Here is a 12,859-nt window from a genome sequence, read left to right on the forward strand (position 1 = left end):
GGTTTTGAATTTAAAAAAATAAACATTTCAAGGAAAAGTACTGGCAAACAGAAGTAACTCTATATAAATGACATGATTCCCATTATGGCTCATTTTAAAAAAAATCTAGATTTTTTAGAAGCAGCAGGCATGACAAGAGTTATGCATCTGAAAGCAAGCTCTGTGTTTATGGCCAATATGAGAAACATGAGGTGTAATGCAATCTTGTTACCTACATACATTTTCCAGTTATTGCTAAAGCAGATTTACATTGCTATTTAATCATGGGTGACAGGCTTCGCATGATTTTAAGCTTCAGGCACTTTATGAAAGAAACTCAGCCTTTCTATTTTACCACGTACTGGAGATTAGGAGGAGGAGGTCAGAGCATTTCCCTCAGTGGGGTTATATTGCTGCAGATCATTAAATCTGGCAGGTTTCTTTGTCTTCACCCACTGACATTAAGGTTTACATCCAAAATTTCAGGCAAGGATGCTCAACACAAGGCTGGAATTCAAATAAAAGTGCCCTGAGTCTCCAAGCCATTGGGCATCTGTGACTCTGAAGGGTTTCCTGCTCAAAAAGTGCAACTGAGAGTTTTAAGCTTCAAGAAAAATTTTCCAGGAGAAGGCTCTAACAGTACCTACCAAGAAAGGACACAGCTGCAGATGTGGTGAGGCCTTAAGTCAGCAACTATTAAACAGAAAGGAAAGCACTTCTGGAAGCCCCTGAGCTCCTGACTGTTGCAAGACCAAAGAGCAAAATACTTTGTGATCCTACTTTGGCTATGGTGATCGACATCTAATGATTGCTGAATCACAACCTTTAAGGTTCCTTAACTGCTGTGGTTTTTCAGCAAAATGATCCTCTCCCACATAGTTTTTAGGCAGCTGCCTTATTAGATTTAAAACTTGCCTGCAACGCCCATGAGGCTGCTGCCTGAGAAGATAACTGGGTAGAATTTGCCCACTTTTCTTTCACTGGTGCAATTATTTTAATGGAATTTTTACATTTGGAGTTTGGTAATTAGAGCCTTTGTTTGGTCTAATATTGTAAGTAATTCACACCCTTAATGTTTGACTGCCTGCTCACAGCCAGCACAGGAATTTACATGCACATTACTGAGATGTTTTCTTGTCAGGTGTAATAGCAGCCACTTTTAAACTGCTTTTTTAATACAGCATGTAAAGTGTTTCAGAAATATACACAAATATACTACAGTCAAGACCTTTGAACAGTGAACAGACAAAAAAGTTGGTTCTCTGAGGAAAAAAACAAAACCATATTAAAAAAAAAAATCTAATTAGGTGCAGAAATACGTAGGGCACCATTTTTTGAAAAACATCATTAAAAAGACCCTTCTGGTCATATTCAGGGAACAATTCTTCAGAATACCCTCTGTGACTCTGTCAGTGCTCATGTGAAAAACAAAGTCATGAGCTTCACTTGACACCCAGAAGTGCTGGAGAAGCAGCAGAACTTGTGTGAACTACTCAGCGCCTGCAGCAAGAAAACTTGAGTGATAGCACAAAAAACTGATGAGTAAATATCATATGTTTAATGTCTGCTAGTACAGAAGCAGCTGAGCTGCTTTTAAAGCTTGGACAAAGCACAGTGGGCAACAAATTTCTGTGCCTGTAAACCTGCTCTTGGATCATCTGGCACTTCCTGCCCACGAGTCTGCTCCTGACAGTGCCACTGTTCCTGCCTTGATCCTGTTTAAGGTCCCTCGCTGGAGCAGTTTTGTGCAGCCACCATCCTCTCCCAGAAAACAGGAATAAATGCATTAGACAAAAAGGCCTTATCTGCCAAGAAAGATCCAAGAAAACCTACTGATAGGTAATCTCCTCCTTCCAAAATTAGTTAAGTAGTTAAAAGTTGCTTTTGTCCTGGAAAAAGAGTTCCCTAAGCTCAAAACAAAGACTGACACCTCTCTTGGCTGCCCTTTGGGACATTGCTCTGCCCAGGAGTTCCTTGATAATTCTGAGCCTTATCCCCAGAAGATCAGGAGTTCTCTAGGCAGAACTCAGGTCATACCTAAGTATTATTTTCATTTCTGGGCTCCCCAGTGTGGGAGGAATATGGAATTACTGGAGTCACACCACTCCTAATGATGGGAATGGAACTTCATTTGTGAAAGGGAGTGCTGAGAGAACTGGGGCTGTTTAGCCTGAAGAAGAATCAGGGGCATTCTTGTCAGTGCACATAAATAACTGAAGGGAGGATGCAAAAAGGTGGAGTCAGGATTTTTTTCACTGGTGGCAGAAGAAAGGGGCACAAAGTAAATCAGATCAGGGTCTGTCTGACCATCAGGAAACACTTTTGTTTTGTGTGGGTGACTGAGCCTGGAAGCAGGCTGCCCAGAGAGGCTGGGGAGTCTCCATCCTTGGGCATAGCCCAAGGCAATGGGATACAGCATCTCTGCTTGAGCAGAGGACTTGGACCAGAGGACCTGTAGAGGTCCCTTCCCCCTTCAGGCATTCTGTGACTCTGTGGTTCCATATAACTCAGTGATGTGGTCCTGAGCACCTTTTCTTCACTCCCCTGTACAAGCTGGTGGCATGACACTGAAAAGGTTATTTGTTAGCAGGAACATGAGCTAGTCACCACAGCTCATCTATTTTTAATATAAAACCTTGTGCTATGCCAAGGCTTGAACTTCACCTGTCTCAAAATTTAAGGGGAAATGAACTACAGAAAAGTGTCAGTGATGAATGCTTAGAGTTCAGCATAGAATCACCAAATATTTTGGGGTGGAAGAGACCTTTCAAGGTCATCTGGTCTAACCTCCCTACAATGAGCAGAGATGTCTTCCACTAGATCAGGCTGCTCAAAGTCCTGTCTGACCTGACCTTGAATGTTTCCATGGATAGGGCATCCACCACCTTGCCAGGGCAGCCTGTTCCTGTGCCTCATCACCCCCATCATACATAACTTCTTCCCTAAATCCAGTCTGTATCTATCATTTTTTAGTTTAAAACCATCACCCCTTGCCTTATCAACACAAACCCTGCTAAAAAGTCTGTTCCCATCTTTCTTACATGCCCTCTTTAAATATGTGAAAGCCACCCTAAGGTCCCCTGGATTCTCAATCTTCTCCAGGCTGACCAACCCCAACTCTCAGCCTCTCTCCATAGCAGAGGTGCATCAGCCCTCTGATAATTTCTTTATCTGAGAGAAAGCCCTCAAATTTTCATATAATCTCATATTGTGATAGAACTTTTTCCTAGTGCTGTGCAGACACAGAGTGCTTGCTAAAAACCCTCATTTACAGGGATCTTTTGCAAACAACAAGACTGACGTGGGAAATCTCCTCAGCAAACAGTTGCTTGCTGTCTGGATGGCAACAATATCTTCACATGGCTTGGGTGAGTTGTCTTAAATGGCACTTTTGCCAAATTCTTGTATACAGCTCATATTTATTCCTTTATACAGCTTCTCCCTGGCCCTCCCAGGGTTGGTAACCTACACTGAAGCATGCAAATAAAAGCTGTGGAGGCATCAGTTCATTTCTCTGGATGTAATTTCCACCTCGTACTCATCTGGAAATAGTAAAAAGGCTAGACCTTATTGGGAATTTGGACATCTCACTTTCATGGGAAGGATCTGATCTGCCTAAACTTAATTTTCACAAGGTAATAGATGTCAATACCTTCATACACCAAGAATGTCTCATTGGACACAAACAGCTTTATGTGTCCTTGGACAGAGATGAGATGTAACATCTGACTTTCTTGGAATAAAATATATTATTAGGTGAGAGCTGACAACTTTATCAGCTGAGAAGCATCAGCTTCTTCTGCAAAAGTCTCTATCTTAGACTAGAAATATGAGAGAAGAAAATATGCATTTAAGGTCTTCATAGTTCCAATCATGGAAAAAAGTATGGTTTTCACTATCAGATACAAGTTAAAATAAATAAAGAATTTTCCCTTAGGCTAAATATGCTATCCATTTCCTGTTTCTGAATTTAACTGAAATTATATGGGTTTTCTGAGCACTTTCTACTTTTAAACTAAGGAAGGCCTCATCATGAATTAGATTAGTCATGAAATATTCTGATAAGCACTTTCTTATCCTTGCTATGCCAATTCAATTACCAACATACTTGGTATATATGGGGTGCCCACTCTCAGAACTACTGCATTCTGTGCTGAAATACCCCAAGAGCCACCAGCAACAACTTCCAGTATCCACACAGCTTTATGGGGCTGTCAGCAGAACTGGTTGAACTGGAGTAAAATTGTTCAAAGCAGTGAAAAACACAATTTATCAGGGTGTTTCTGATTCTGGTGGGGAGAATACATATATTTAAAACAAGCAGAAATGGAATAACTCTTTAAACTTTGTGTCAGGGCTAATTTTAGCTGTCGAGCTGTAGCTGTGCAGCTTCAAAGTGGAAATCACTGCATTTCATCCCACTTAAAATATACCAGCATTGCTTTCTGAAATGCACAGGGGCTATTGCACATTACATGACTTTCAAGGAAAGGCAGGGGTTGGCAAAAATTTGCAGTGATTTTGTTTGATAAAGGTGCATTTAAAAAGCACTTCCCCACACAAAGGCATAGTTTCCTGGGATTCCTATGAGCCTCCAAGCAAATCTGTGGCAACATAATTAAAAGACCAGAAAGAAAAACCACTGATTATGAAAGAAGAGTAACAAAGGAAAAAAAAACCAAATAAGCAGTGAAGGAGATGGAGAAGCAACAAGCTATGAAACAAATACCTGAATTAATTATGCTTCAGGACGGGTGACTACACTGACAGCAAGGCAGGTCTGTTTGCTCATGATTGCAGTTCTGAAGCTTCTAGCCCAAGTATGACAGTGTTCAAATGAAGCTCAGCAAGGAAATGTTCCATCACCAAGATGACACACCACGCTCAGGGAATTATCTCCTTTCACAGTCAAAGCAATTTTTATCTTTTTCCTGTGGTTTCGGAGCCAGCCTGAAATTATTGATTTCCAGAGGAATGCTGCTCAGTCCTATTCTTCTCCTGGAAACAATAGAAGAAAACTTTAAAAATAGAGAGAACTTTTTCAGATATGTTTTTAGCTACAGGGAACACCCTAAGACAAATAATCAGCTCCTAGTCTGTCATTCCTGATATTTTCTTACCATTCCTTTGATCTGAAGACAGCAAAGAATCTTCGAATATATTTTTACAGCTCTGTAACATTCCAAAGCATCTGATTACTCAATAAAATTTCATTATCCTATAACTAAAACCCCATAATCTTGCTCACATACCAGTTAGTTATCTTATACTACTAGTTAATGCAACACTGAGTGCACATAAATCAGCTTAATTTGACAGTAATTCAGTATTTTAGTCTAAATTGAGCAAACCTATTGGTTCAGCTTATAAACCTGAAAAAAATAAACAAGGAAAGTGCTGGATACTTAAATGATTATGGCCAAAAGGCCTACAAGAAATGCCAGGATGAAAGGATGGGATACAAGAGAAAAGTGTAAAGTGTCTAGATTTAAATGCTTGTGGTACCAGAAATAAAAAGTATAAAATAAAAGTAAAAATTCACCATAATAAAAATTATCATGGAAAACACTGTTGGCAATGCTAAAGCTGGAAGAACAGAGCCAGATGTAAATGCAAATAAATGCATTCCAATGATCTTATTAAATTTCACTGTTTTAAATAGCTCCATTGCTTTAATAAATATTTTGACTATCCCCAGGATTTAATTTTCTGTTCTTAAACTTTCAGTTGCATTACCCATCAAAGTCAATTCAGGCTCTAAGCTTTAAAAGGGAAAAAAGGAGGTATTAGGTCTGCCTGGTTGGTTCCCAACTAATGAATTTAATTAAGTAGCCAAAACCAAAGAATCAACACAGATGGCAGAGAACAGGGCAAGTTATAACACTGTTATCTCTGTTATCTGCCATTACTAGGCATATTTTAAGATCCAAAAAGTGAAGTGAGAGGTCTGTCCCCTATCTCCACCCCTCTCTTTCTCCCTCCCTCCACCTTCACTATGGCTGGAAATGATTTAATTTTCATAACCGATTTTAATTAGTTCTTTTCATTAATTGTAAGCAGTGCCCACTTTTATCCAGGACTAGTTAAGTTTCTGCATAAAATCTTATTGTTTTTTGATCATTATATCACCAAAACACCAAGTTTGCTAAAACTAACCCTGGCAAGCTTCAATGAACAGATGGAATTGAAGACTAGACATCTGGGATCTTAAATTTGTGGCCCTTCAAGGACATTGGAGTAACCAGAAGGTACAGAGGAGATTAAGGCCTGGAAATTTGGAGACTGCCTGTGTGAAGAGAAAAATCTGAATCAGCTCAAGAGGATGTGGTCTGAAGAAGGAAAGTGGTGGAAGCATAAAATCAAGAGGAAGGGGCACCAAACACGGGTAAAGGAGTAGGTCAGAAAGGAGGATCTCTTCTCTCTGAAGCTGTTACCTGCTGCAAGAAACAGGAGCCAAAAAAAAAAAAAAAGGTTGAACTTATGAACTTACAATTTTATTGTTCTCCTTTCAAATAAGGAATGGAAATATGAGTGATACAAATCAGATGGTGGATCAGAACTGGCATGAACAAAATTTTTTTCTCGAGTCTAGAAGCACTAAATGTAGCCATTTCAATGAGTAAATTCCCATATGTCAACACCAGTATTTCCATGAGTCAACAAAGCTTTCCCCAAAACAAGGCTTGCAAAATCCAAACTACATCCAACATGAGCCAATATTCAGGTGTCTCCACAGAGCTCTGATTAAAGAGACTGAGTGAAACCTCTCTGCTCTTGAATCGTCAGCATTTAATTCTCAACCAAGCCATACATCAAACCTCATGCAGGCATTTCCTCTTAAATGAACTGGGATTTAAGATGTGCAGTGGTATTTGTCCCACAGCAGTTTGCAGGGGGTTGGATCTCTGACCTTCAAGGGAGAATGGAAGCACCAGACTGTCCTGCCAAACAGGTTTCTAGTCTCTGTAGTCACAAATCAAATCTCTGCACGTGGCTACAGTGGGAAAAGTACAAGAAAATAAAGATTCAGTGCTGCAGCAGTTGCTGCATTCTGTTAATAAATGATGCCTGATTCGCTTGCAAATGGAATAACAGAGGTCAAAGGAAAGACATGAATACTGAAATATCTGAGGCTGGCTTCTGTACACAGAAAGGAACCTTCATCCTAATTTCAAAGATGAAAGCAAAAATAAGCTGAAATAAGAAAAATCACATATAAATTAGGTCAAATAAGTTATTTTGTACTTAGATATGCTGTAAAATTGCACTGTATAAAATGGGGAAAAAATATCATATGTTGGACAATTGAAGGCTTGCACAGTTTTAAACCCCTGAATTAAGTTGAATTGAATTGAATTTCTGGGCATCACTTCAGAACAGAAAACAATTTAGGTTTTATTTTTTCTTCTTCATTTTTTTTCTGTCTTTAGATATTTTCTTTAAATGCTTATCACACACCAGTAAATTAAATTCCTCATTACACTTCTTGTTTTTTCTCCTTGAGAGTGTAATTGATTTCAATAAAAGCTGTGAAAATGGAGCTATCCATGCTGCAAACAAAATCTTCTATGCAGAATTTAACTCAGGTTTGTGGATTTTTCTTATCCTCCAGGCAGTCATTTGCTGAGGTTCATTTAATCAACTCAGGGGCTATTATGTGAACAACCAGCTGGAGGAAGTTTATTTCTAATAATCTTCAACATATCTCTCAGAGAATATTCCCTCACATATCTGTATTACAAGCAGTATAATAGAGAATAATCATTTTATACTTCAGTGAATTCCTATACTTAGTCCTGAAATTCTAGGATTAAGAATTAAAGAAAGTCAGATGGGGATGTGCTTCTTTAAGCATGAAAGTGTGAATGAACTTGAAGTCTAGAAAATTAAAATTGTGCTTTAAATGAAAATCTAGCAAGAATCCTATTGTGGATATGAATCTGGTGCTGTATGTAGTAGAAAAGCCATATTAAATGGCAAGCCCTGCACACAGCGTGACCTGAGGGATGAAAATTTTTAGGCCCAGTTTTGAAGTTTTTTCTGTTGTATTTAGGCCATACTTTGCTTATCTGTCACATCCTGGCCCTACCTGTTATATTTGGGCCTTTAGGTTATAGCTGAGTACAAATTATCAAGTCCCCTCTGTGGCAAAATACAGTGTGAATTCTGTACTGGGGCATACCACAGCTACACCAGTCTGGCACAAATATGACTGCAAACTACTTCTTTACATCTTTTATACTTTGCTTGCCTTTTTTGCAATCTATTCAGCACCAGATTATCATGTAGAAAATCAAAATGCTGCAGTGTCTAATTACCAAGGCCCAGATTGGTATTTATTATGCAATTATTCATCTTTATAATCACTAGTCCCAAGCTTCCAGGTTTTTCCCCCATAAAAACACCACACCAAACCAAACCAAACCATCAAACAAACAAAACACCAAAATTCAGATTTTAATAAGACTGTTTTGAGTATTTCTAAATTTGAAAGTCATTCTTTCCTCTTGAATTTGCTCTTTCATTTGACAAGACCTTTTAAGTAAACCAAAATCTTTCTTACCCCAGATATAATCATTAGCACTGCCAATCTTCTCTCCTACTCTAACAAAGAGTAGGAGCCTCTCAAGGCACAGACTGAAGAGAAATGACCACAAAACCCTCCCACAAGCTGAGTTGCAGACAGAAATACAAGCCACAAAGAAAAGAAGATGTTAAATGGTGAAACAGTCCTGCAGTCCTGGCCCTGGGGTTCTTTTAAACCCTGAGGTAAAAGAAAATCATGACAGTTTGTTGATGTCTTGCAGCTGATCATGCACCAGGCCCTTAAGATTCCAAAGCACACCCAAAAAGTGTCATGTTCTGCCATGTCCAGCAGCACTAGCACAGATTTTGTCTAAAATATACTTACACAACAACCTAAACAGGTATGGGGAAAGCAGATATGTCTCTGCACTGGACTCACAGTAGTAAGCAAAAAAAATGGAAAGAAAGAAGAGCCTATAGCCAAAATTTTTGGAATATTGTAAAATTAGATAAATTAGAGATTCCTTCACATAAGCTTGTCAGTTTATCTTTAGTATAAATATCTACCAAAGAGCCAAGCCTACAGATGTCACCTGAGCAGCTCTGCTTGTGCCCCACATCAGAATAGCCACAATTTCTGTAAAATAGCCAGACAGTGCCGATAACCAGAGGTAAAACTTTTTTAAACTTTAAAAACTTCACTTGAGGTGAAGTTAGTTCAGTTTGCAGGAGAGGTCTGCCCTCCAAAATCCAGGAGAGCCATGGTTCAGCTGCTCTTTGGGGCTCCTGGGGTGGGACAGGCACTGGTCTGCCCAGAGCCACTCTGCCCAAACCTCACTGGGCGTTCATGGGTAGGAACAAAAGTATCATTAAATAACTTTACACAAAACCCTTTCAGCTTTCCCACACTGGGCTGCCTCCAGCATCTCACACTGGAGGTGTCCACAGAAGGACTGGATGTGGCCCTCAGTGACAAGGTGAGGATCAGTCACAAGTTGGACTCGATGATCTTGGGGCTCCTTTCCAGCCTAAATGGTTCTCTGATTCTGTGATTAAGAATAAAGATCTAAAGTGCATCAAGACGTGCCTTGAATTAGATTTGTTTGTGATCACAGAGGAATAAAGCCATACATATGGATTCAGGCAGGGAATGAAAAGTAGGTTAAGCTTTTGTAGTCTTAGATACACTGCAATCTTAAAGCTTGCCACTAAATTTGACATCATGAAAGACAAAGTTGTCAGCAAAACCACAACAAGTTATTGGAACAACAAATTGCTGGAATAGTTCTTTTGAATTGATATCTCTCTTGCATAAAATGTCAAAATAACATGGGTCTGTTACTTAACACTGTATGAATTTTAAGTATTATTTTCTTGCATTTCACCTGCAGTAAAATCAAAGAAAAATTAGGATTAAATGGACTGGAATGTGACGGTGTCATTTTAGAGGCCACAGCCCTATGCAGAGCCTCAGTTGTGACAACATAGCCTGTCATGCACAAAAATGAATCATTTCTCCTTAAATAATAGCCAATTTACTTTACACAGCTCTTATGAACTAGCAGTGTTTTCCTGGACTGTGAGCACTGAGTGCTCTCCACTAACTCTGTCTGGGGCATATGCCCACTCTGTAAACATGACCTTGTTTGAAGAAGACATAATTTCCTAATATAACTCTCAGAATTAGAAATCCATAACCTTCCCCTCCTTTTTATAACTGACAGTTATAAAAAGCATCATTAAAAATGGATATATTCATATTGCGTGTGCATATTCATTTTAATACAGTGAAAATTTTTATTCATACTTCCTTTTTATAGACCTTGTTCCCAGCAGTGTCTTGAATTTCTCTGAAATATCCTTGCATGTTATACCAATTTTCTAAAAAAAAACAGTAAGTGAGAGAAAAATAGCCTCCACTGAAGTTCCTGCTCAGTCAGGGGCAGAGCCAGAGTGGCCTCATGTAGTAATTTTGACTATTTGGTCGATTTGGTAGATGAGTCCCATCCAGAAAATGGGTCTATTTTTCATTTTAAAAGATACAAAACACCAGGAGTCTGCAGTGTGGGCTGTAGAAAAGGGCTTCTCTTGCCTCAGGACTGGTGTATTAATTAGAATGAGGCTAGCACAGCAGAAAGTTGATTCTCTTTACAATATGTTTTTCCCTCTGTGGTTAGGATCTGTTTTCACAGAAGAAGCTATTTATGAACCAAGCTGTCATGTTCTGTCAAGCAATTGATGACTATTCCTATTCTCTGACAGCTGCTCCTTCTGATTACACAGGTGACAGTTTGCCTCAGGATGGCTGTATCAATCTTTTTCACCAAAAACATTCCTGACTTTGATTCCCTTTTCATCTCGTGGCACAAAACCCATCCCATCTTCAGGAGGAGTCCTATTTGTGAGCTGTGCTACTCACAACATTAAAAACACCCTCTGCATCCTGCTTCCTTTCTGTTCTGACAAAACATGAGCAGAGCTGAGGGAGAAGTTGTACCAGCAGCTCTTCTTTCCTGTACAGTGCTTCTCAAAAGGAGATGTAACAGATCCACTCACCACATAAACCTTTTGTACAGGTGACAGGAATTGGAAACATGGGCAAGGAATTCCTACTTTGGGTTCTCCATTTCAATGAAGTTCAGGCAGTTTTGTTGTGGTTTGTTTTTTTTTGTTTTTTTTTTTTAATAGGAGAGCTTTACATTCCTTTTCCCCTTGAAACAGAATACAGCAGAGATACTCAATTTTAGACAAAGATGATGAAAGGCAGCATCTGAAGGAAAGCATTTGCATGAGCCACTCACTGTGCCTGCTTTCTCATAGCTTCATGATCATTCCTCTCGTTACCTTCCTTTCTGTGACAGAGAATCCTTAAAGAGTTGCATGTGGAAATCAGTTCCTCAACGTGCCTTTGATAATCTGACTGATAGAAAAGGGGGGTCAAAACCACTCAAGAACCCCCTGATTTTATTGAGGTGAGATGGTCAGAACAGGTGAAGGTAAATACCTTCCCCTGCAAATGCATCTTTCCAGTGTTACCTGAGTTCAAAGCTCCTTTTCCCAACAGGGAGCAGAAAAAGGTGGAGTGACCTTTGAGATAAGCTATGAAAAGCTGCATTCCTGCTCCAAAGCAAGGAAAAGCTGCTCTGCCCACCTGCCTAAGCTCTGTGTGAAAGGTGAAAGTTTCTGACCATTAGACTCCTGCCTTTCAGGCTGAGCGCTGGAAAGTTGAGCTGGGAAAGCAACTTTAGTGCAGTCAAAGGAAAGAAAGATGTAAATATGTACTGAGAAGTGAGCCAATGCATCTCACTTCTTCCACAGAGAAAGGGAAAGGACTTGAGTTAGATCACAAAGCATCTTTCCAGCATTTGGCTTGATGTAATTCTACATAAACAAAATCTTACTCATAAAACCCTCTTTTCCACACTGTGATTTTCTTGGAAAATTACTTCATTTTTCATCACTAAAAACAATGCAAAGCAAGCTGTGCTTCAAATGCTTTCCTTTTCATCAAATTCAGTTCCAGAGGTTTGCAAAAGAGAGAGTAAAAGTGCATTTAGGAATTCCTAATCCCTTACTTTCAGCTCTGCTTTTACATATTGACCCTCTAGGGCACGTCATTCAAATTTCATACAATTTGCCAGCTCCAGGAAAGTTTTGGTCAGTTTTGGAGCTCAGCTGCTTTTCCCTGCATCCTCATAAAATGTAGAGCTGTATGGACTCAGCCTGAGTTCCAGCCTTGGCTGAATGAAACTCTCCATTCTGCTGTTGTTCCATCCTGTGTTTGTTTTCTGACATTTCACCCCTGAAGTGCTTGTTTCTATACATAGTTTCTTAATACATTATGTGAAGAGATACATCCAAAACTATTATTTTCCTCCCAAAGAGTTCCTGTTGCCACACATAACCAGAATCATTGCTGATTTGTGCTGACTCATAATCCAGTTGCTGTCATAGGTTAACAGATGCAGAACTGCCATTTTAATTCCACATATAAATAATTTCATGGACAGCTTTCACTGAGTTTTTCCTTTAGACCTTTGTGGAAGTTTAAATTTCAGAAAGCAGTCTCCATACAACCATACTCCGCAGTGTAATTAAGGGCTAATTTGCTGTATTTAATTAAATTAGTCAATTTATTCTCCCACTAGATTATTTGAGGGTAGGATCAGATACAGGCAGAGGAAATAGCCAGATTTTGCCATTTTCAACTGTTCTACCTTTCTAAAGAGTTTCCATTGCCAGACTATCCCTCCTTCTCACTGTCATGAACACTACACCTGGAGGCACTGAACTGCCAGCTAGAAAAGCTATTTTGGCCTTAGTGGGGTTGTATACAAGGTCTGGTGGATTAAGA

Source organism: Taeniopygia guttata, chromosome 1A, assembly GCF_048771995.1.
Source record: "Taeniopygia guttata chromosome 1A, bTaeGut7.mat, whole genome shotgun sequence".
NCBI lineage: Eukaryota > Metazoa > Chordata > Aves > Passeriformes > Estrildidae > Taeniopygia > Taeniopygia guttata.